This window comes from Eretmochelys imbricata, chromosome 27 (assembly GCF_965152235.1).
Source record: "Eretmochelys imbricata isolate rEreImb1 chromosome 27, rEreImb1.hap1, whole genome shotgun sequence".
NCBI lineage: Eukaryota > Metazoa > Chordata > Testudines > Cheloniidae > Eretmochelys > Eretmochelys imbricata.
Window position 1 is genome coordinate 8,290,346 of NC_135598.1, and position 21,618 is coordinate 8,311,963.

Below are 21,618 nucleotides of genomic sequence, written 5' to 3' on the forward strand. Positions count from 1 at the left end.
TGTGCTGAAGAAAGTGGTTCCCCTGACTGATTGATATAAATTATGTCGGATAAAGATTTGACTACTAGACCCTCCTTCCAATGCAGATCCCTATCGAGCTCTTCTAAACCTACTATCAGAAGCAAATTTTGTCCATAGCCTTTACATTTACCAGAACAGCAAGAAAAAAAGCAAAAAGCATTAAGATGGTGCCTAGATTCTGAAATGGCCGACATCAACTGGGGAATGCTCTTTAAAAAAAACCCCACAGTTGTATCAAGTTATAGGCACAGAGATCAAAGCAACTGCAATCCCAATGGAGAGCAATAACTGCATTCGTGGAAAGCAGCTGAAAAGGAAAAGATTTTGTGAAAACACTCAATAGACAAGTATATGATTTTTGTGACCAATGTTTAGAGCTCATCATTCTTGCACAAGATGTAGGAGACAAAATACCAAGCCTGTGTCATCAATTTCATGCAGAGGACACAGGCAACTTCATACCCAATGCACCACTGAAGTTACAAAAGCAATTTAATAACTTCCAAGGGAAAGGGCCCATCATGGCGCATTATTTGGTCTATCAGTTTGCACAAGTCTACGTCTGGTACACTGGGACTCTGTGGTGTAACACAGACTAATTCTGCAGCAAACTGCTTGATGGATTGGAAGTCTGTGGCAGAACTGAGCTCAAATGACTTAGCCGCAAGATCATTCTGGCTCTTCTTCCAGTCTCCGGCCTCTGACATTACACACCTTCTAATTTCTACAGTGAATGAGACAAGAGGACTACAGACCACCGCCTCATTCAATACACAACCCGGATTCATTCACGGAGCACAGTTCACCCTGTATGCAGAAGGAGGCAGGGATTCTGTGGAAAAAACAGTATGTATGTATATAAATTAAAGACTGTATCATAATGCATACACAGAAGGGGGCCACATCAAAGTTTTACAGGCATGCTTGATTCTGGCATTTCCTAACTTTTGAGTGCTTGAATTTGCAGCCTTAATGTTATTTCCTAGGGTTTTGTTTGTTTTTTAAAGAAAGGAAAACACATTCTACTATGTGTAACTGAGGAAACAGCGACCTTTGCAGACAGTTCAGAGACACAGTTCACAAATGCTTGCTCCTTAGATCTACAAAAAGAACAGGAGGACTTGTGGCATCTTAGAGACTAACAAATTTATTTGAGCATAAGCTTTCGTGAGCTACAGCTCACTTCATCGGATGCATTGAGTGGAAAATACAGTGGGAAGATTTATATACACAGAGAACATGAAACAATGGGTATTACCATACACACTGTAATGAGAATGGTCAGGTAAGGTAAGCTATTACCAGCAGGAGAGCAGGGGTATACATTGTCCCCAAACGTGAAATAGTTATGGGTGAGAACAAAGTCACAAAGTTCAGCCACTCAGAAACAACTCTGACATCATAATCAAAAAGGCTGACAAAGGAGGTGCTGTTGTCATCATGAATAGGTCAGAATATGAACAAGAGGCTGCTCGGCAGCTCTCCAACACCACTTTCTACAAGCCATTACCCTCTGATCCCACTGAGGGTTACCAAAAGAAACTACAGCATTTGCTCAAGAAACTCCCTGAAAAAGCATAAGAACAAATCCGCACAGACACACCCCTGGAACTCTGACCAGTGGTATTCTATCTGCTACCCAAGATCCATAAACCTGGAAATCCTGGGCGCCCCATCATCTCAGGCATTGGCACCCTGACAGCAGGATTGTCTGGCTATGTAGACTCCCTCCTCAGGCCCTACGCTACCAGCACTCCCAGCTATCTTCGAGATACTACTGACTTCCTGAGGAAACTACAATCCATCGGTGATCTTCCTGATAACACCATCCTGGCCGCTATGGATGTAGAAGCCCTCTACACCAACATTCCACACAAAGATGGACTACAAGCCGTCAAGAACACTATCCCCGATAATGCCACAGCTAACCTGGAGTTGTTTCTGAGTGGCTGAACTTTGACTTTGTCCTCAGCCATAACTATTTCACATTTGGGGACAATGTATACCTTCAAATCAGCGGCACTGCTATGGGTACCCGCATGGCCCCACAGTATGCCAACATTTTTATGGCTGGCTTAGAACAACTCTTCCCCAGTGCTCATCCCCTAATACCCCTACTTGCACTACATTGATGACATCTTCATCATCTGGACCCATGGAAAAGAAGCTCTTGAGGAATTCCACCATGATTTCAACAATTTCCATCCCACCATCAACCTCAGCCTGGACCAGTCCACACAAGAGATCAACTTCCTGGACACTACGGTGCTAATAAGCGACAGTCACATAAACACCACCCTATACCGGAAACCTACTGACCGCTATGCCTACCTACATGCCTCCAGCTTTCATCCAGACCACACCACACGATCCATTGTCTGCAGCCAAGCTCTATGATACAACCGCATTTGCTCCAACCCCTCAGACAGAGACAAACACCTACAGGATCTCTATCAAGCATTCTTGCAACTAGAATACCCACCTGCTGAAGTGAAGAAACAGACTGACAGAGCCAGAAGGTGACAGCTAGCCAACTAAAACCCCTCCAACGCATTATTAAGGATCTACAACCTATCCTGAAGGATGACCCAACACTCTCATAAATCTTGGGAGACAGGCCAGTCCTTGCCTACAGACAGCCCCCCAAACCTGAAGCAAATACTCACCAGCAACCACATACCACACAACAGAACCACTAACCCAGGAACCTATCCTTGCAACAAAGCCCGTTGCCAACTGTACCCACATATCTATTCAGGGGACACCATCACAGGGCCTAATCACATCAGCCACAATATCAGAGGCTCCTTCACCTGCACATCTACCAATGTGATATATGCCATCATGTGCCAGCAATGCCCTCTGCCATGTACATTGGCCAAACTGGATAGTCTCTACGTAAAAGAATAAATCGACACAAATTAGACGACAAGAATTATAACATTCAAAAACCAGTCGGAGAACACTTCAATCTCTTTGGTCATTCGATTACAGACCTAAAAGTGGCAATTCTTCAACAAAAAAACTTCAGAAACAGACTCCAGTGAGACTGCTGAATTGGAATTGCACTCTCAGCAAATTTGCGGACGATACTAAACTGGGAGGTGTGGTAGATACGCTGGAGGGGAGGGATAGGATACAGAAGGACCTAGACAAATTGGAGGATTGGGCCAAAAGAAATCTGATGAGGTTCAATAAGGATAAGTGCAGGGTCCTGCACTTAGGACAGAAGAATCCAATGCACCGCTACAGACTAGGGACCGAATGGCTAGGCAGCAGTTCTGCGGAAAAGGACCTAGGGGTGACAGTGGACGAGAAGCTGGATATGAGTCAGCAGTGTGCCCTTGTTGCCAAGAAGGCCAATGGCATTTTGGGTTGTATAAGTAGGGGCATAGCGAGCAGATCGAGGGACGTGATCGTTCCCCTCTATTCGACATTGGTGAGGCCTCATCTGGAGTACTGTGTCCAGTTTTGGGCCCCACACTACAAGAAGGATGTGGATAAATTGGAGAGAGTCCAGCGAAGGGCAACAAAAATGATTAGGGGTCTAGAACACATGACTTATGAGGAGAGGCTGAGGGAGCTGGGATTGTTTAGCCTGCAGAAGAGAAGAATGAGGGGGGATTTGATAGCTGCTTTCAACTACCTGAAAGGGGGTTCCAAAGAGGATGGCTCTAGACTGTTCTCAATGGTAGCAGATGACAGAACGAGGAGTAATGGTCTCAAGTTGCAGTGGGGGAGGTTTAGATTGGATATTAGGAAAAACTTTTTCACTAAGAGGGTGGTGAAACACTGGAATGCGTTGCCTAGGGAGGTGGTGGAATCTCCTTCCTTAGAAGTTTTTAAGGTCAGGCTTGACAAAGCCCTGGCTGGGATGATTTAACTGGGAATTGGTCCTGCTTCGAGCAGGGGGTTGGACTAGATGACCTTCAGGGGTCCCTTCCAACCCTGATATTCTATGATTCTATGAATTAATTTGCAAACTAGATACAGTTAACTTAGGCTTGAATAAAGACTGGGAGTGGATGGGTCATTACACAAAGTAAAACTATTTCTCCATGTTTATTGCCCCCCCCTCCCCCCCGCTGTTCCTCAGACGTTCTTGTCAACTGCTGAAATGGCCCACCTTGATTATCACTACAAAAGCCCTGCCCCTGCTGGTAATAGCTCACCTTACCTGATCACTCATCACAGTGTGTATGGTAACACCCATTGTTTCATGTTCTCTGTGTATATAAATCTCCCCACTGTATTTTCCACTGAATGCATCCGATGAAGTGAGCTGTAGCTCACAAAAGTTTATGCTCAAATAAATTTGTTAGTCTCTAAGGTGCCACAAGTCCTCCTTTTCTTTTTGCAGATACAGACTAACACGGCTGCTATTCTGAAACCTGTCCTTAGATCTAGAGCATTATAGAATGCAGAGTAGTTCTTTTTCATTTGATTTTCACACATTTTGCATAGTTAATAAAAAGCTTCCTTGACCCTCCTGTATTTTTGCTGTTTGACGTAATTTGAAGAATTCTGGCCTATGGCACAAATTAAAAAATAAAATAACCTCTCTACAAGTCCTGAACTCTTCTCAGAGCTGGATGACCTGAATCGGTGCTGAAGTGTCTGCCAACAATCAAAAACGGAAGGGGTGCTTTACCTGGCTTACTACCAAGTTATTTCTGCGCCAGTGATCTGAACAATACGTTTGCCAATTAAGCTAATTTGTGTCCCTAAATGACCCAGAAAAGGGCAGACTCAGTAGAGCAAATCCAGGTGTGAAAGAATTAAAATGATTTTAACACACAAAAAGAGCAGAAAAGCATTTTCCACCCAGACACAACATTGTTGCAAGGACCACTGTCTTCACGAATGTGTGCTGCACAGGATAAATGGCCTGCCATTCTGTGAGTAATCAGCTGGAACATCGTACAAGTGATTTAAAAGAAAAAAAAAGATTTAAGGTGGTAACAAAGCACTTGTATGAATGTAGGTTAGACTGGAATCTTTCTGCTCTGTGTTTGCTGAGCACCTAAGCGCCATGAAGCCCCAGTCTATGGCTCCTAAATGCTCCCACAATACAAATAAATATTAACAACAAACATTCCTAGTTGTGTAGCTGCTTTGTAGCTAGGAATGGTCTAGTGGTCTATGCATAGGAGTGGGAAGCAGGAATTCCCAAGTATTTGTTGTGGGCCTTCCTGTGAGAAGAAAGGAAATCTTCAGGCAAAGTAAAATCATCTTTTTCTTCTCAAGAAAAGTCCAGATTCCTTACAGTTCCAGAGAGCTCCCTCTCCAAAGTACTTAGGGGTAAGGAAGCAGGAGGGAAACTAAGTGTACCTCCTCAAGAAGCAGTTTGTGAGATACTACAGCCAAGAATAAGGTGCAAAGGAAAACAAGTATCCCGTTTAATTTATGGTATACGGGTGCTGACAAAATTTTCCAGTTCTGCTAAGCGGAGACCATGAGTCTGCTAACAACTCTCCACTAAAAGTGATGTTGATGTCATGATAGCTCAGAGGTGGGCAAACTACGGCCCGCGGGACCCTCCTGCCCAGCCCCTGAGCTCCTGGCCCGGGAGGCTGGTCCCCAGCCCCTCCCCCGCAGCCTCAGCTCACTGCGTTGCTAGCACAATGCTCCGGGTCTGGGGCGGTGAGCTCCTGGGGCAGCTGCAGAGCCTGGCCAGACCCGGTGCTCTGTGCCGCACGGTGTGTGGCTGGCTCCAGCCAGGCGGCGGGGCTGCCTGACCTTGTACAAAGTCTGTATAAAGTGCAAGCTGGTCTCCATATTGGAAGAGAAGGTTCAAGGTCTGGAGAAACAAGTATTGACCCTGCGTTGCAAGAGAGAAACTGAAGATTTCCTGGACAGACGTCAGGATATGCTTCTACGGACACAATGTTCTGAAGATTCAGAGCAGGTCACGCAGCGGGGACAGGAGGACGGTGAAGAAATTTGGCAGCATGTGACCTCCAGAAGAAGAAAGGGGAGCGTCCATGTACCAGCAGGGCAGATACAGGTAAGCAACCGCTTTCATGTTCTCTCCACAGGCACTAACGCGGAGAGTGGACTAGATGATACATCTGAGGAAAGGGAACAGAAGGAGACTCTGCCGATTGGAAGGCATGAGACGCACTGTCCTAGGGTTGGCGGTTCCACGACCACCGATCCCAAGAGAAGGAGGCGGGGGGTGGTGGTCGGGGACTCTCTCCTCAGGGGGAATGAGTCATCTATCTGCCGCCCCGACCGGGAAAACCGAGAAGTCTGCTGCTTGCCAGGAGCTAGGATTCACGGTGTGACGGAGAGACTGCCAAGACTCATCAAGCCCTTGAATCGCTACCCCTTCCTGCTTATCCATGTGGGCACCGATGATACTGCCAAGAATGACCTTGGGCGGATCACTGTGGACTACGTGGCTCTGGGAAGAAGGATAAAGCAGTTTGAGGCACAAGTGGTGTTCTCGTCCATCCTCCCCGTGAAGGAAAAGGCCGGGGTAGGGACCGTCGAATCATGGAAGTCAACAAATGGCTTCGCAGGTGGTGTCGGAGAGAAGGCTTTGGATTCTTTGACCATGGGATGGTGTTCCAAGAAGGAGGAGTGCTGGGCAGAGACGGGCTCCACCTAACAAAGAGAGGGAAGAGCATCTTCGCAAGCAGGCTGGCTAACCTAGTGAGGAGGGCTTTAAACTAGGTTCACTGGGGGAAGGAGACCAAAGCCCTGAGGTAAGTGGGGAAGTGGGATACTGGGAGGAAGCACGAGCAGGAGAGCGCGAAAGGGGAGGGCTCCTGCCTCATACTAAGAAAGCAGGACGAACAGCAAGTTATCTCAAGTGCCTATACACAAATGCAAGAAGCCTGAGAAACAAGCAGGGAGAACTGGAAGTCCTGGCACAGTCAAGGAATTATGATGTGACTGGAATAACAGAGACTTGGTGGGATAACTCACATGACTGGAGTACTGTCATGGATGGATATAAACTGTTCAGGAAGGACAGGCAAGGCAGAAAAGGTGGGGGAGTTGCATTGTATGTAAGAGAGCAGTATGACTGCTCAGAGCTCTGGTTTGAAACTGCAGAAAAACCTGAGTGTCTCTGGATTAAGTTTAGAAGTGTGAGCAACAAGGGTGATGTCGTGGTGGGAGTCTGCTATAGACCACTGGACCAGGGGGATGAGGTGGGCAAGGCTTTCTTCTGGGAGGAGGGATAGCTCAGTGGTTTGAGCATTGGCTTGCTAAACCCAGGGTTGTGAGTTCAATCCTTGAGGGGATCATTTAGGGACCTGGGGCAAAAATTAGGAATTGGTCCTGCTTTGAGCAGGGGGTTGGACTAGATGACCTCCAGAGGTCCCTTCCAACCCTGATATTCTATGATTCTAACTAACGGAAGTTACTAGATCGCAGGCCCTGGTTCTTATGGGAGACTTCAATCAGCCTGATATCTGCTGGGAGAGCAATACAGCGGTGCACAGACAATCCAGGAAGTTTTTGGGAAGTGTAGGGGACAATTTCCTGGTACTAGTGCTGGAGGAACCAACTCGAGGCAGAGCTCTTCTTGACCTGCTGCTCACAAACCGGGAAGAATTAGTAGGGGAAGCAAAAGTGGATGGGAACCTGGGAGGCAGTGACCATGAGATGGTCGAGTTCAGGATCCTGACATAGGGAAGAAAGGAGAGCAGCAGAATACGGACCCTGGACTTCAGAAAAGCAGACTTTGACAACCTCAAGGAACTGATCGGAAGGATCCCCTGGGAGAATAACATGTAGGGGAAAGGAGTCCAGGAGAGCTGGCTGCATTGTAAAGAATCCTTATTGAGGTTACAGGGACAAACCATCCCGATGTGTAGAAAGAATAGCAAATGTGGCAGGCGACCAGCTTGGCTCAACAGTGAAATCCTTGCTGATCTTAAACACAAAAAAGAAGCTTACAAGAAGTGGAAGACTGGACAAATGACCAGGGAAGAATATAAAAATATTGCTCGGAGATGCAGGAGTGAAATCAGGAAGGCCAAATCACACCTGGAGTTGCAGCTTGCAAGAGATGTTAAGAGTAACAAGAAGGGTTTCTTCAGGTATGTTAGCAAAGAAGAAAGTCAAGGAAAGTGTGGGCCCCTTACTGAACGAGGGAGGCAACCTAGTGACAGAGGATGTGGAAAAAGCTAATGTACTCAATGCTTTTTTGGCCTCTGTCTTCACAAATAAGGTCAGCTCCCAGACTACTGCACTGGGCAGCACAGCATGGGGAGGAGGTGACCAGCCCTCTGTGAAGAAAGAAGTGGTTCGGGACTATTTAGAAAAGCTGGACGAGCACAAGTCCATGGGGCCGGATGCGCTGCATCCGAGAGTGCTAAAGGAGTTGGCGGATGTGATTGCATAGCCATTGGCCATTACCTTTGAAAACTCATGGCGATCCGGGGAAGTCCCGGACGACTGGAAAAAGGCTAATTTAGTGCCCATCTTTAAAAAAGGGAAGGAGGAGGATCCTGGGAACTATAAGCCAGTCAGCCTCACCTCAGTCCCTGGAAAAATCATGGAGCAGGTCCTCAAGGAATCAATTCTGAAGCACTTGGAGGAGAGGAAAGTGATCAGGAACAGTCAGCATGGATTCACCAAGGGCAAGTCATGCCTGACTAATCCAATTGCGTTCTATGACAAGATAACTGGCTCTGTGGATGAGGGGAAAGCAGTGGACGTGTTATTCCTTGACTTTAGCAAAGCTTTGGACACAGTCTCCCACAGTATGCTTGCCAGTAAGTTAAAGAAGTATGGGCTGGATGAATGGACTATAAGGTGGCTAGAAAGCTAGCTAGATTGTCGGGCTCAACGGGTAGTGATCAATGGCTCCATGTCTAGTTGCCAGCCGGTATCAAGCTGAGTGCTCTAAGAGTCGGGCCTCGGGATGGTTTTGTTCAATATCTTCATTAATGATCTGGAGGATGGTGTGGATTGCACCCTCAGCAAGTTTCCAGATGACACTAAACTGGGAGGAGAGGTAGATACGCTGGAGGGGAGGGATAGGATACAGAGGGCCCTAGACAAATTAGAGGATTGGGCCAAAAGAAATCTGATGAGGTTCAACAAGGACAAGTGCAGAGGTCCTGCACTTAGAACGGAAGAATCCCATGCACCACTGCAGACTAGGGACCGAATGGCTAGGCAGCAGTTCTGCAGAAAAGGACCTAGGGGTTACAGTGGACGAGAAGCTGGATATGAGTCAACAGTGTGCCCTTGTTGCCAAGAAGGCCAATGGCATTTTGGGAAGCATAAGTAGGGGCATTGCCAGCAGATCGAGGGATGTGATCGTTCCCCTCTATTCGACATTGGTGAGGCCTCATCTGGAGTACTGTGTCCAGTTTTGGGCCCCATACTACAAGAAGGATGTGGAAAAATTGGAAAGAGTCCAGCGGAGGGAAACAAAAATGATTAGGGGTCTGGAACATATGACTTATGAGGAGAGGCTGAGGGAACTGGGATTGTTTAGTCTGCGGAAGAGAAAAACAAGGGGGGGATTTGATAGCTGCTTTCAACTACCTGAAAGGGGGTTCCAGAGAGGATGGTTCTAGACTATTCTCAGTGGTAGAAGAGGACAGGACAAGGAGTAATGGTCTCAAGTTGCAGTGGGGGAGGTTTAGGTTGGATATTAGGAAAAACTTTTTCACTAGGAGGGTGGTGAAACACTGGAATGCGTTACCTAGGGAGGTGGTAGAATCTCCTTCCTTAGAAGTTTTTAAGGTCAGGCTTGACAAAGCCCTGGCTGGGATGATTTAATTGGGTATGGGTCCTGCTTTTGAGCAGGGGGTTAGACTAGATGACCTCCTGAGGTCCCTTCCAACCCTGATATTCTATGATTCTCTGACCGGTGCTCTGTGCTGCACGGCGCGTGGGTGGCTCCAGCCGGGCGGCATGGCTGCCTGACACAGTGCTCTGTGCCACACAGCACGTGGCTGGCTCCGGTGCTCCAGACAGTGTGGTAAGGGGGCAGGGAGTGGGGGAGTTGCATAGAGGACAGGGGAGTTCTGGGGCGGGAGGGTGTCAGGGGTGTGGATAGGGGTCAGGGCTGTCACAGGGCAGGGAATGGGGCGGGGGGGCAGTCAGGGCGAAGGGGTGGTTGGATGGGGCAGGAGTCCTGGGGAGAAGTCAGGAGGGAGGGGGGGGTTGGATGGGGTGGCGGGGGGGGGCCGGTGGATGGGGCAGGGGTCATCAGGAACAGGGGGTGCCGTCAGGGGGCAAGAAGCAGGGAGCGGGGGCTGGGCCACACTATGGCTAACTGTCCCTCCATACAATTTCCAAAACCTGATGCGGCCCTCAGGCCAAAAAGTTTGCCCGCCCCTGTGATAGCTGCTCTAATTACAGCCAAGGGTAGTGATTAATAACCAGCTACTATTATAATCCCAGGTTTACCACAACTGGATGGGCGGGAGCTGAAACCAGCAATGCTGCTCAGGTTACCGCAGTAAGGAAATGAGCTCACATGGTTTTGTTGGCTGGCAATAAATTAACTGGATCTTCAGAACTGAGTGAGGGATCTCAACTCTCCCAACTTTTCTTTCCTCCTAGGAAGATGTCTATGCAATTTAATTTCTGCTTTAAACAACTACAAAATCATCTTGCTGAACTGCATGGAAAACCTTCAAGAGCTTGCCCTGCAAAAACTCACTAAGTGATAAGCCACAAGAATTGGTGTTTGAAGTGGACAGAAACGTCAGAATTCGTTCTCTGTCCTTGATTTTAAAAGCATTAATGGAGTTTTGCCCACCTAAAACGAACACAAACAGTTCTAATTATCTGGCCATATGGCCAGCCTCTTCCTGCAGCTCCGGGAATCATATTGATTAGATCCTGCCCACAGTGGGCTGCATTTTGATGCTTTTTATAGGACTGGCAAGCATGTAAGCGATAAAATGAAACTACTAAGCTGCCATGCAGCTCACAAAACCAAACTGGAGTTTGCCATAGGTGAAAATGAGGTTTGCAATTCAATACTTGAATTGGGTATTTTTATTTATTTATTTATTTTTTAAATTGTGCCAATTTTCTGGTGTGGACGATGCCAGATGGAAGCTTCTGTCCCAACAGGCCCAACAAAGATATGGCAGGCACCTTCCTACATGCTGTCCTGCTATCGTGCCCCCTGGAAGGAGCACCTCTACAGGTGAGGACAGAGCTCTGCCTGACTTCCAGGCCTTGGTCTCTGTGTCAACTAGAGGATCAATTGATAGCAACCATGACAGACATTTCTGATGAGGAAACATGTCTACAAGCATTTGACCTGAGACCCATCAATTCATTTCACTGAACAGCCACAGGTGTTATCACCTTTCCATCATTTCACACCATGGAACAGCTTGAGAACTTCTGAGTTCGGGGGGTTGGAAAGAGTGTTACATCAAAATTTAAAGACGAACAGATTTTCCTTTGTTGTCCATTTCAGGGAGAAGAGAAGAGATACTTTTCAGAGTAGCAGCCGTGTTAGTCTGTATTCGCAAAAAGAAAAGGAGTACTTGTGGCACCTTAGAGACTAACAAATTTATTTGAGCATACAGCTCACTTCACTGGATGCTGTCTTTTTGGTTGTGGAGAAAGCAGAGTTACTTTTATTATTAGGAGTTTTATCTTAAAGCTCCAGCTGCTGGAATCATGTGATTACTTGTGAATCTTAGGGTTTTATTTAAAAAAAAAGCCTCTAGACCTAATGGATGCAGAGAAAAACTTAATTTGAACTCCTTGGCTCCAACACCAGAAAGCAAGAAAAAGAGCCCCAAATCATTTTTTAAAACCTTGTAATTTTAGGGGTCTGGCTCATGATTTTTTAAATTCTGGGGGAGTGACAATACTGAGAGTAGAACTGGCCTCCCACCTAGCGAGAAGGAAGGAGCATCTCCCACATAGTCAAGCAGGGAGAAGAATACTGGGCATGGTCATGAAGACTGGAGGAAAAGTGTGACCTTCCCTCTGTTTCCAACATCCAGATGGTAGGGAATGAAAGGACAGCCTAGTCCCATTGTCCACAGGCCAACAAAAAGTGGGGGGCAGGGGAGGAAGTGCTCCAGAGCAAATGTGGCTGTTATGTTTAGTGGGTTTAGCCCTGTTCCCACTGGACAGGTGTTCTGGTCACAAAAGCCAGCCTGCCCTGCAGAGAACTGTTCAGTGGAAACAAAAGTACAGGGAAACCTGCACTTCCACAAGGCCCTAGGATACTGCACCTATTCTATGCATAACAGGGGAAATCAATCCCCATGACTTTCAATCTGGAACTTCATCAGCACTGTGATCTAACAGAGAAAAATAAATCCACATGGCCACCACACGGAACAACAGAGAAACACGGCAATTCGGTGAACAAACAGGGAAGAGCCCCTACTATGGATGATTTTTAAGTGCTGAAGTTCTCCCAGCAAAATTTAAAATATGAAGGTCAGACTAGTACAATTATATACATGAGGATGGAAAGCAATAACCTGCAGTATAGGTATATTTTACACACCTCTGCTGGATTATTTCACCCACCCCTCTCACTATTGCGTTTGTTCTACTTAATTAACTATAAGCACTGCGGACTCTGGCGTGCGTGCATTTAACACACACACACACACACACACACACACACAGAGTCACTCACACACTTCTGATGCCTACAAATTTCTGCAACGTAACCATGATCTTCCATTCCTTCAGTTCAAAACAAGAATCAAACACACCAAACTCATCTGTGTTCAAGATGCATCTCATTCTAACCGGGAAATTCCAGCATCGTTCTCAAATTTAGTAACCGTCCCAATGACTAAATGGAATTTACTGGGGAAAAAATTACTTGACTCTGCAAACGACCCATTTCAGTACTGATTCCTTATGCAAACGTGGTGCTGAAGTCACTCACGTATCACAAGCCATGCAGATTTTGACAGAGAATAGCATAAAAATAAGGCCTCCCAATACCACCTCCGTCTCGGCTAATCTAATCATAAATAAAAGTTGTAGAGAGTCAAGTTTCTTTAAAAGTAAGTGAAAGCAGCCCTACCTTGACCCAAAGGCTTCTGCAATGAATAATCAGGGTAGTGATGTCTCTGAGTGTTTAAACTTTGGCAGCACCCTCTATGCAACAGATAAGACCCTGAAGAGCATGCCTATCTGTTTCCAGCAGATCCACTCCTGCCAAGCAGGCACTTTATCTAAACAAACAGCCTATCCCATCCTTGACAGCACTTCAGGGTTCTTCAGAACTTTGCGTACTTCACAATTAGGATCCTCTCAGGGGAAGAGGCATCTGGCGGGTTATAGCTAATATGGAAAACAGTGCAGGTGCTGCGATGCCAAGGGTTTATTGCTCTGAGTTAGGGATGGCTGGGCGTTACCCACAAGGGCTGAAGCATTATTGGGAGTGATTTGCACAAGTGCCAATAAACTCTCCACTGCACCCCACCCCGCCATGTATTCCGTATATGCCACTTTTACAAACAGTTATTTTTGAAATGTGAGGGAGAGGTTTTTGTTCAGTTTTTTGTTTTTTTTTTTTAAAAACACATCTGATTATTTTCAGTATTTCTCTGCTGATACAAGCCGGTTCTTTGAGTGGCAGGAATACAAACTTCTGAGGGAGAAGTGAGTTATAACATTTTAGAAACTTCTAGAAGTCACGTTAAATAGCTTAGCCATTCACATCACGGCGCTAAGACCTGGTACATAAACAACTTCCCAGCCAAGAGCCTTCGGATACTCCCCCGCTTCCCAACAATAAAAAGAGGTTTACAAGAGAACCAGACTTGAAATCTGTCACTGGCCTAAGACAGGTGACTGCCCCACTCTGCCCATCAGACCAGAGTGATTTTGGAAGGGACAGAAACAAACCTTCCTCTGTTTGCTTTGTTTAAATGGCAGCCGTTTGTAGCAACCGAAGCATGATCTATGTAAAGGCAACAAAGATGAATCAGCAGTCAAAGTGTAGGGGAGTGCTGAGAGATGCTTACTAAAAGGATTCTGCAAACATTGCCGAGGGAGTGATGACGTTCTCGTCCACTGCGCTATGGGTTAAATTCAGTTCTGTTGTAACTAGGAGTAACTCTTTTCAAAGTGTTTGAATAGCATCCCTGTGGCTGGACCTGGCCCAGTCTCACCAAACAATTCACTGAAGACTTGTCACATACAAAGCGCTAGCATCACTGAGTGCTGAAAGCCAAAGTAGCAGGAGCAGCAACAACCTATATTTATACAGTGCCCTTCACCCCAGAAAAGCCCAAACCATGATGTCCATTCTGCACACAGGGACGAAATGTCCACTACTGAAAGGCCTCTTGACTGCAGCAATTCTTTAATAGCACCCAGCATCACTGATGTTCCGGACAGGAAGCGAAGGCTACCACAGCCAATTCAAGCTGCAGAGGAAATTTAAGGAGGCAGAACACAATTAGCCAAGGTGGAATTTGGCTAGGATTCTAAGATCAACATCCCCGCTCTTGTGAAAAGTGGCAGGAAATCATGGCTAGAAGTCACCAGGTACTTGATTTTGTGTGTTATCAGACAGATGGCACCATATATTCATGCTGGGGCATTCTTTTGAGTACCATCTATGGAATAAGCACTACTAATATTTCCAGTACACTTTGGGGTCTTCTATCCAACTATGAACCTGGCCTGACCTTCCTTAATTTGCGAGATCTCATGGGATTACAGTTCAAGATGCCGTGTCTGCAAACCAAAAGGGACTACAGAGTTTCTGTTGTGTTTTATGTCATTAACTTATTATCAAGATAACTAGGGGAAATTACAAAAGAAAATTAATGCACCGTGGAGAACCCAATAGGTAGGGATAGTTTAGTTGTCTGTCAGAATGTTCTCAACATCGTGGAAAAATTTCTCTACTAACAAGTCTCAGAGGGGGAAGATGGCCCAGTGGGTAGGGCACGAGCCTGGGACTGGAGAGAGGTGGGTTCAATTCCCTGCTCTGCCACAGACTGCCTGTGTGACCTTGGGCACATCACTTAGCCTCTCTGTGCCTCAGTTCCCCCATCTGTGTAATAGGAACAACAGCACTGCCCAGCCTCAAAGGGATGCAGTGAGGATAAATACGTTAAAGATTATGAGACGCTCATTCACAACCACCAGCTCCAATCGTTTTGCTGAAACTTGTCCAAAAAATTACCCTTCGGCACAGATCCAGCCTGGAATATGTCAGCCCAATAGGCTATATTTTCGGAATGTTATGAGTAACTGAAAAGAGAGAGTTATAATGGAAACACTTCAGCATTTGGGAAGTTATAGCTGTAAAAATGGCAACAAACTGCAAATGATGGAATCAAGCTTTTGGAAAAATAACTGGTGTGATTATAAAACTAAACACCAAATGAGTCCACAACAACTGTCAGGTCCAGTGTATCACGCTGGGCACGAGCCCAACTGCAGGTCTTGTGTCAGATCGTGCAAATCATAAAACGGACTCCATAGCCCTGAACTCACTCATGAGCTGTAAACCCACATTTCTGTGTTACGTAGAGACAAAGCATCAGCACAGGTAGGACTGGGCTATAATGTTTTATCCTAAGGCTGCACTAAATTATGTTTCTCTTAACTCAATGAGAACTAATGTGTGTTTAATACCAGAGCAAGCTACAGGAAGTGAAAGCACGTTCTTTTATCACCACACACCCAGTTATCCACTTCTGGAAAATGCAGGTTTATTAACTGGTACACTCTGTTGGCAAGATCATCCTGCGCGGGACAAAATGGCCTGTCATCTTCTCCATCAGTAATGACTTTGACTCTATGAATAGGAAAATAGGGGTTACAACAAACACCGAGACTTCACTACTGCAGCACTGATTGATGCCACTATAGCAATCCTCTCTCTCTTCCTTCTCCCTGCAATCAACCCTAACCCTTGAGAAGCATTACCAAGTAAGAACAGTCATAATCCAACATATGGGAATGTTTATCTCCATGGGTGTCACGCTGGGGGAATTACTGCAAGGAGTTGGATTTTTTTAAAAACTTAAAATCTTCTTGTTCACCATCATCCTAGTTTTCACCTGACAGGCAATTTGGCCCCTACTCATCTATGATTATATTTTACCTACCACAGAGTACCACAATAGTCTCAACTGAGCAATCATTTTAAACGCAGACACATGGTAATAATATGCAAATATGGCATTAAAGAGCCATGCATGAAAACCCGATTTCAGAATGCTGTGCCGACAGCAGTGCTAAGCGACGGCCCCAGAGACTAACATCAGTTCTTTCCACGTACAGTGCAGGCACAGACTGGGAAGCGGCAGGCCAAGTTTTCCCGCCCTGCTCAGCACCTCAGTCGTGTGACTAGATAAAAACAGAACTCTCCACCGCACCTAGTTTTCCCCTGGGGAGGGGATAAGAGAACAAACGTGACAGATGTTAGTTATGTTGCTTAATGCACTACTGGAAGGCAATCAGATACTACGGTGATGAGTGCAGGATATAAACCTATATAGCATTAATAAATTCATAGATTCCAAAGCCAGAAGGGACCACTGTGATCACCAAGTCTGACCTCTATAACACAGGCCACAGAACTTCCCCAAAGTAATTCCTAGAGCAGAGCTTTTAGAACATCTAATCTTGATTTTAAAAATGGCCAGTGATGTAGAATCCACTACCTGCCTTGGTAAGTTGTTCTAATGGGTAATTACTCTCACTATTAAAAAATTATGCCTTATTTCCAGTCTGAGTTTGTCTAGTTTCAACTTCCAACCATTGGATCATATTATACCTTTCTCCGCTAGACTGAAGAGACCATCATTAAATATTTGTTCCACATGTCAGTACTCACACACTGTAATCAAATCATTCCTTAACTTTGAGTTCCCTGAGTCTATCGCTATGAGGCATTTTTCTAATCCTTTAATCATTCTCATGGCTTTTTCCCTGAACCCTCTCCCATTTATCAACATCCCTCTTGAACTGTGCACAACAGAACTAAACGCAATATTCCAGCAGCAGTCGCACCAGTGCCAAATACAGAAGACAAATAACCTCTCTACTTCTACTCAAGATGCCCTTGTTTACGGAGCCCACGTTCAGAGGATTATCCACGACCCGCACATCTTTTTCAGAGTCACGGCTTCCCAGTATAAAGTCCCCCATAACGTAAATATGGCCTATATTCTCTGTTCCTAGATGTGTACATTTACAGTAGACATATTAAAACGCATATTACTTGCTTGCACCCATCTTACCAAGAGATCCAGAACGCTCTGAATCAGTGACCTGCCCTCTTCATTATTTACCATTCCCTCAATTTGTGTGTCATCTCCAAACTTTACACCAGTGATGATTTTATGTTTTCTTCCAGGTCATTAATAAATACCGTAGGACCAAGAATTGATCCCTGCAGGACCCCACTAGGAACACACCCACTTGATGATGATTCCCCATTTACAATAAGGGAACAAGGAGTTCAGTCTCCATGGTCCTTTAACCCTCCACCTCTGTATTCTGAGTCTGCCCACAAACTATGTGGACAGTTGTCCACTAGTCATTGGATGGAAACCACCAGTTAAAATTTTCACAAGCCTAAGATTTTAAGTTAAAACTAAAACAAAGACAACGAAATATAGACTTTTCTCTGCTACATTCACTCCGGAGAGAAGGAAATTATTTGTAATAAAGGCTATCACAATTAGACTGCAGAAGACAGGTGAATTAGTAACCACATATGTTTCAAGAGTCCATGGAAACAGGTAATAATTGCCATATCAAATTTAATCAACCAGATTCACTATACATGTATGTGTTATTGCCATACTCACATCCATGAGCCTCAGACACAGAAACTACAATATCCTTTTTCTGGACAATACATCATGTCCATTTGGTAAGATATAATGAACTACATGAAAGATTGGTTTCCCGTTTCAAACATAACTTGGACCATTGATCTACAGGAGATTAATGATCCCTACATTATAACAACATTAAAGCCGCCTCTAATCTCTGACAAAATATATTTCACTCCCAACAGGCTGAATAAAAACTTGACCCTTGGTGCTGCACAATGTAGGCTAACATTTAGTAATAATGTTATACTCCCATAGATGATTTTTTAAATGTCTTCTGCCAATGCCAATATTTGATGTGAGCTGGCATTGCGGTTATTCACCTGGATGCCTTTACTGAGGCAGTGTTACTTGCATAGCGTTAAATCATGCATAAGTCATGGCCAGTTGTAAGAAGTCACAGAATCGTCACTGTGCTCTGGAGCGCAGCCTCCTTGATTCAGCAAGGCGGGCCGACTTTTCTTTGCTGCACTTTACAGAAGTGAACTGAGAAGGCAGCCTACAGAAGTGGGCTGGACAATGAATCAGCCGACCTTTCTTTACTAGGCTACCGCAACCCAGAGTGCGCGTCTCAACAAGCTAGCCAATGGTGAAGAAAAAAACAAAACAAAACAAAAAAACCTACACACCCACACCCCTCAGACCCTGACCTTTTAGGGCAGATGGTGAAAAATTTTAGAAGCCAGGGGTTGCATCACCAAAATCATAGATGGGACAAAAAGCCAAGGAAGGAGCTCCAAACTCCACTGCAGTGAAGAACTCAGCAGTTCAGTACATGCCCATCCACTTCCACTTGAACAGATTATCTACAGGATCCTGACTCAGCACTCAGTTTGAATTTTTAAAACTCAAGGCAGAAAAACCTTTTTCTTCTGATGAATTCCCCTAGAACTGGGATACAGAAACTTATCCTCAGAGGTTTACATGCCAGGGTAATTTTTCTTGGGTAACTAGGCCAATTACTGAACAATGGAAACAACCAAAAAGTATCATCTGTCTATGGTAAAATCTATCAGGGGACCACAACAACGCTGGCCTCGACCACTGTTACCTGCTCTGTGGTACAGTGCTAAATTAACAGCAGGAAAATTAAAGCTTTTTCTTGCCTTCACTGTACATTAAAATGCAGTCGGTGATATTTTTATTTTTGGGGGGGAGGGGGGTGGAATGAAGGAGTTTATTTTACTCCAGAATTTTTCCTTTGGAAATGTTTTTTCCCCACACCCACGAGTGACAAAAATTTTGCCAACATAAGTGGTAGTGTAGATATGGCCATAGTAGCCACAGGCATCAATGTGGCTGTGCAGGGGAAGAGCACTTACCCTGTCCTCAGGAGAGAGCACAGACTCCATTATGAGCGTTCAAACCCACCCTTTCATTTGTAACCCACTAATCACCATCCGTTTTATTAATTCAAATACAACGAAGCATAAACCTGTGCCTAAGATTGGCTGTTTCTAGGGTTCCCCTCCAGGATCTTATCTATCCCAGCTCCTTCTGACCAAAAGAGAAGCTCTCATCAGCCCCTTTCCATCCCAAATTGATATATTTGGAGCCACCACCCAGCATAACTCAGCAGTTGTAGTGTTGAATCTGAACACCATCACCGGGCTTTCATACCCGAGCCTGGGCAACTCAGCTAAAGAGCTCTATGCTCCTATACAGGGTCTGAGAGTCTGACACCTTGTTTCAGTGTTTGAAAGTCCACTCCCCAAAGGCCCCTCTGGGTATGGGAAAGGAAGGATCACTCTGTCTCCTCAAGCCCACAGCCTCCAGACTAGAGAGACAGGGTGCGTCTCTCCCCTATTCTGCCCTGTGTCCAGGCTCAGATTCACAGGTCTGAGCCCCACCTCAACCAAAGAAGCTACTTGGAGATTATTAATGCTCTGTTTTTAATCAGTGAATGCTACATGTGTCCTATTTTGTTATGCAAAAGGGAAAATTAAACCAGCATGGGCTGGACAGGAGTAGTTTCAGAAAACCAATCAAACAGAAATAGGATTTCCAAGGGAATAGGTTCTATCTGAATTATTAAATTAAACTGAAATGGTAGTGTCATGAATTAAAGTCAGCTTGAAAAGCTGTTCATAATTCACAAGCAACTTCCTTTTCATCTCCTTTGTATACTTTTCAGAAAAGTGTTTCCGAGGAACTGTCAGATAAGTGAATATGAACGACTGCCTAATTAATTGTAGGCACTGTCTAAAATGCAGTGAGCAGATATCTTGATCCTCCTTGTCATCTATCTTGTCAAGGGACTAGAACAGCTATGAAGATTCAGAGAAAGATCAATTCATTTCAAAGGAGTAGGGAGAGATGTTGAAAAGGGAAATGAAAACCCATAGTGCTTTAAAGAGATATTGTCATGGTGGTGTTCTTTATTTTTTTAAATAATTTTCCTCATTATTATTTAATAACCCCTCAGAAGTTTGAAACTTAGTTTTCCTTGGCAATGAAATGCAAAACTTTCATGGATGAATGCACACAGGTTTGGTCACTGAGGAGCGCTGTACGCGTTGCAATACCCACAGTTTAGTTTTGCTGGCTTGCGAGAGCCGGGTTGCACTAACCAGCTTTAATGCCGCACTGCTTGTGTAGTGCGCACCTATTTCTTATCTTAGGGTCACCCATGAGCAAGACAGTTGGGACTTCCCAAAGCAGTTGCCCATTTTAATGCTGGGGGGATGAGGCGAGGATGGACCCATCATTCAATTACTGCATATCGCACTCTTCTGCCAAGGGCACGACCACAAGCCTAGAACACATTTCACAGCAGCGTGGGCAGAAATTCAGAGGTAGCCTTGCAAACCACTAAAGAGATTTCCCTTCTTTCTGCACCTGCTAAACAGATATAGCAAGCTTTAAAAAACTTAATTTCCTGCTGCAACATAAGCCCTTCTGATCAGCTCCCCTACGAGTGTTGGCCACATCGGAAACTTTAGGTCTTTGGCACCCAGGAGGTGAGAGGCCACTCCAGGTAGGGGTGTGGGGTGAAAAGAGGCACAAAGGGTAACATTTTCAAAAGCACCTAAGTGACTTGAGTCAACAGGATTCAGGTGCCTAAGTGATATAGGTGCTTTTGAAAATTTTACCCATAGCTAAGAGTGGAAGGAAGAGAGAGAAGGAATGAAGTGGAAGGAGGAAGAGAGTAGAGATCTAGATGGCAATGAAGTGCGAAGTAGTCAGTGTTTTCGAGAATTATCTAAATAGAATTTGCCATTTCCAGTCAGCTTAGACCTGGTTCAGCAGCTGCCTCCAAGCAGGATGGCGATTATTTCAGGACCAGATGTGCTCAGTCGCGACTGCCAATCCATGGGTCAAGACAGCAAACGTAAGCGGACTCAGAAGACATCAAACTGACTGCAAAACTGGAAAATGTAGCATTACACCCCTGAAAGTTCTTCCCTCTCCACATAAGAGAAGACCACAGATATGGCGCTCTCTAGATAATGAGAAATTGTTGTAAATTACTTAAGGCAAATAGTTCAGATACTTTGCACTAGTACAATAATAATAATAATACCACCTATGTCTTATATGGCACTTTATCATTAGATCCCCATCATCCTCATTTTACAGGTTGGGAAACTGAGGCACAGGGCAGTGAAGTCATCCAGCAAGCCAGGGGCAGAGCCAGAAAAAGAACCCAGGTCTCCTGAGTTCCAATCCAGTGCTCCATCCACTAGACCATGCTTCCTTAACAGGGTGAGCAATTAAATATGCTGTTATTTCAGGTCTTTGTAATGTTACTAAATTAGTTAATTAAATATCTACCAATGCCCAGTTACAAACCTGAACCATAATTTACCGT

At 45.1% G+C, this 21,618-nt stretch overlaps 1 protein-coding gene across 11 annotated transcripts in view; it reads right to left on the reverse strand.

Annotated features, from left to right (window-relative positions):
- The window catches only part of LOC144257876 (microtubule-associated protein tau-like), a 95,628-nt gene that overhangs the window by 43,017 nt on the left and 30,993 nt on the right, over positions 1–21,618 (reverse strand). For 2 of the 11 annotated variants that reach the window (XM_077806071.1, XM_077806076.1), the window contains exon 1: positions 13,022–13,125. The exons of 1 other annotated variant lie outside the window; for it this stretch is intronic. The gene's annotated coding sequence lies outside the window, so the exon portion shown is untranslated. Of the gene's footprint in view, positions 1–735; positions 873–13,021; positions 13,694–21,618 lie in introns of those variants that run through there. 8 more of the 11 variants (XM_077806075.1, XM_077806068.1, XM_077806072.1 and 5 more) reach the window with 8 other exon arrangements.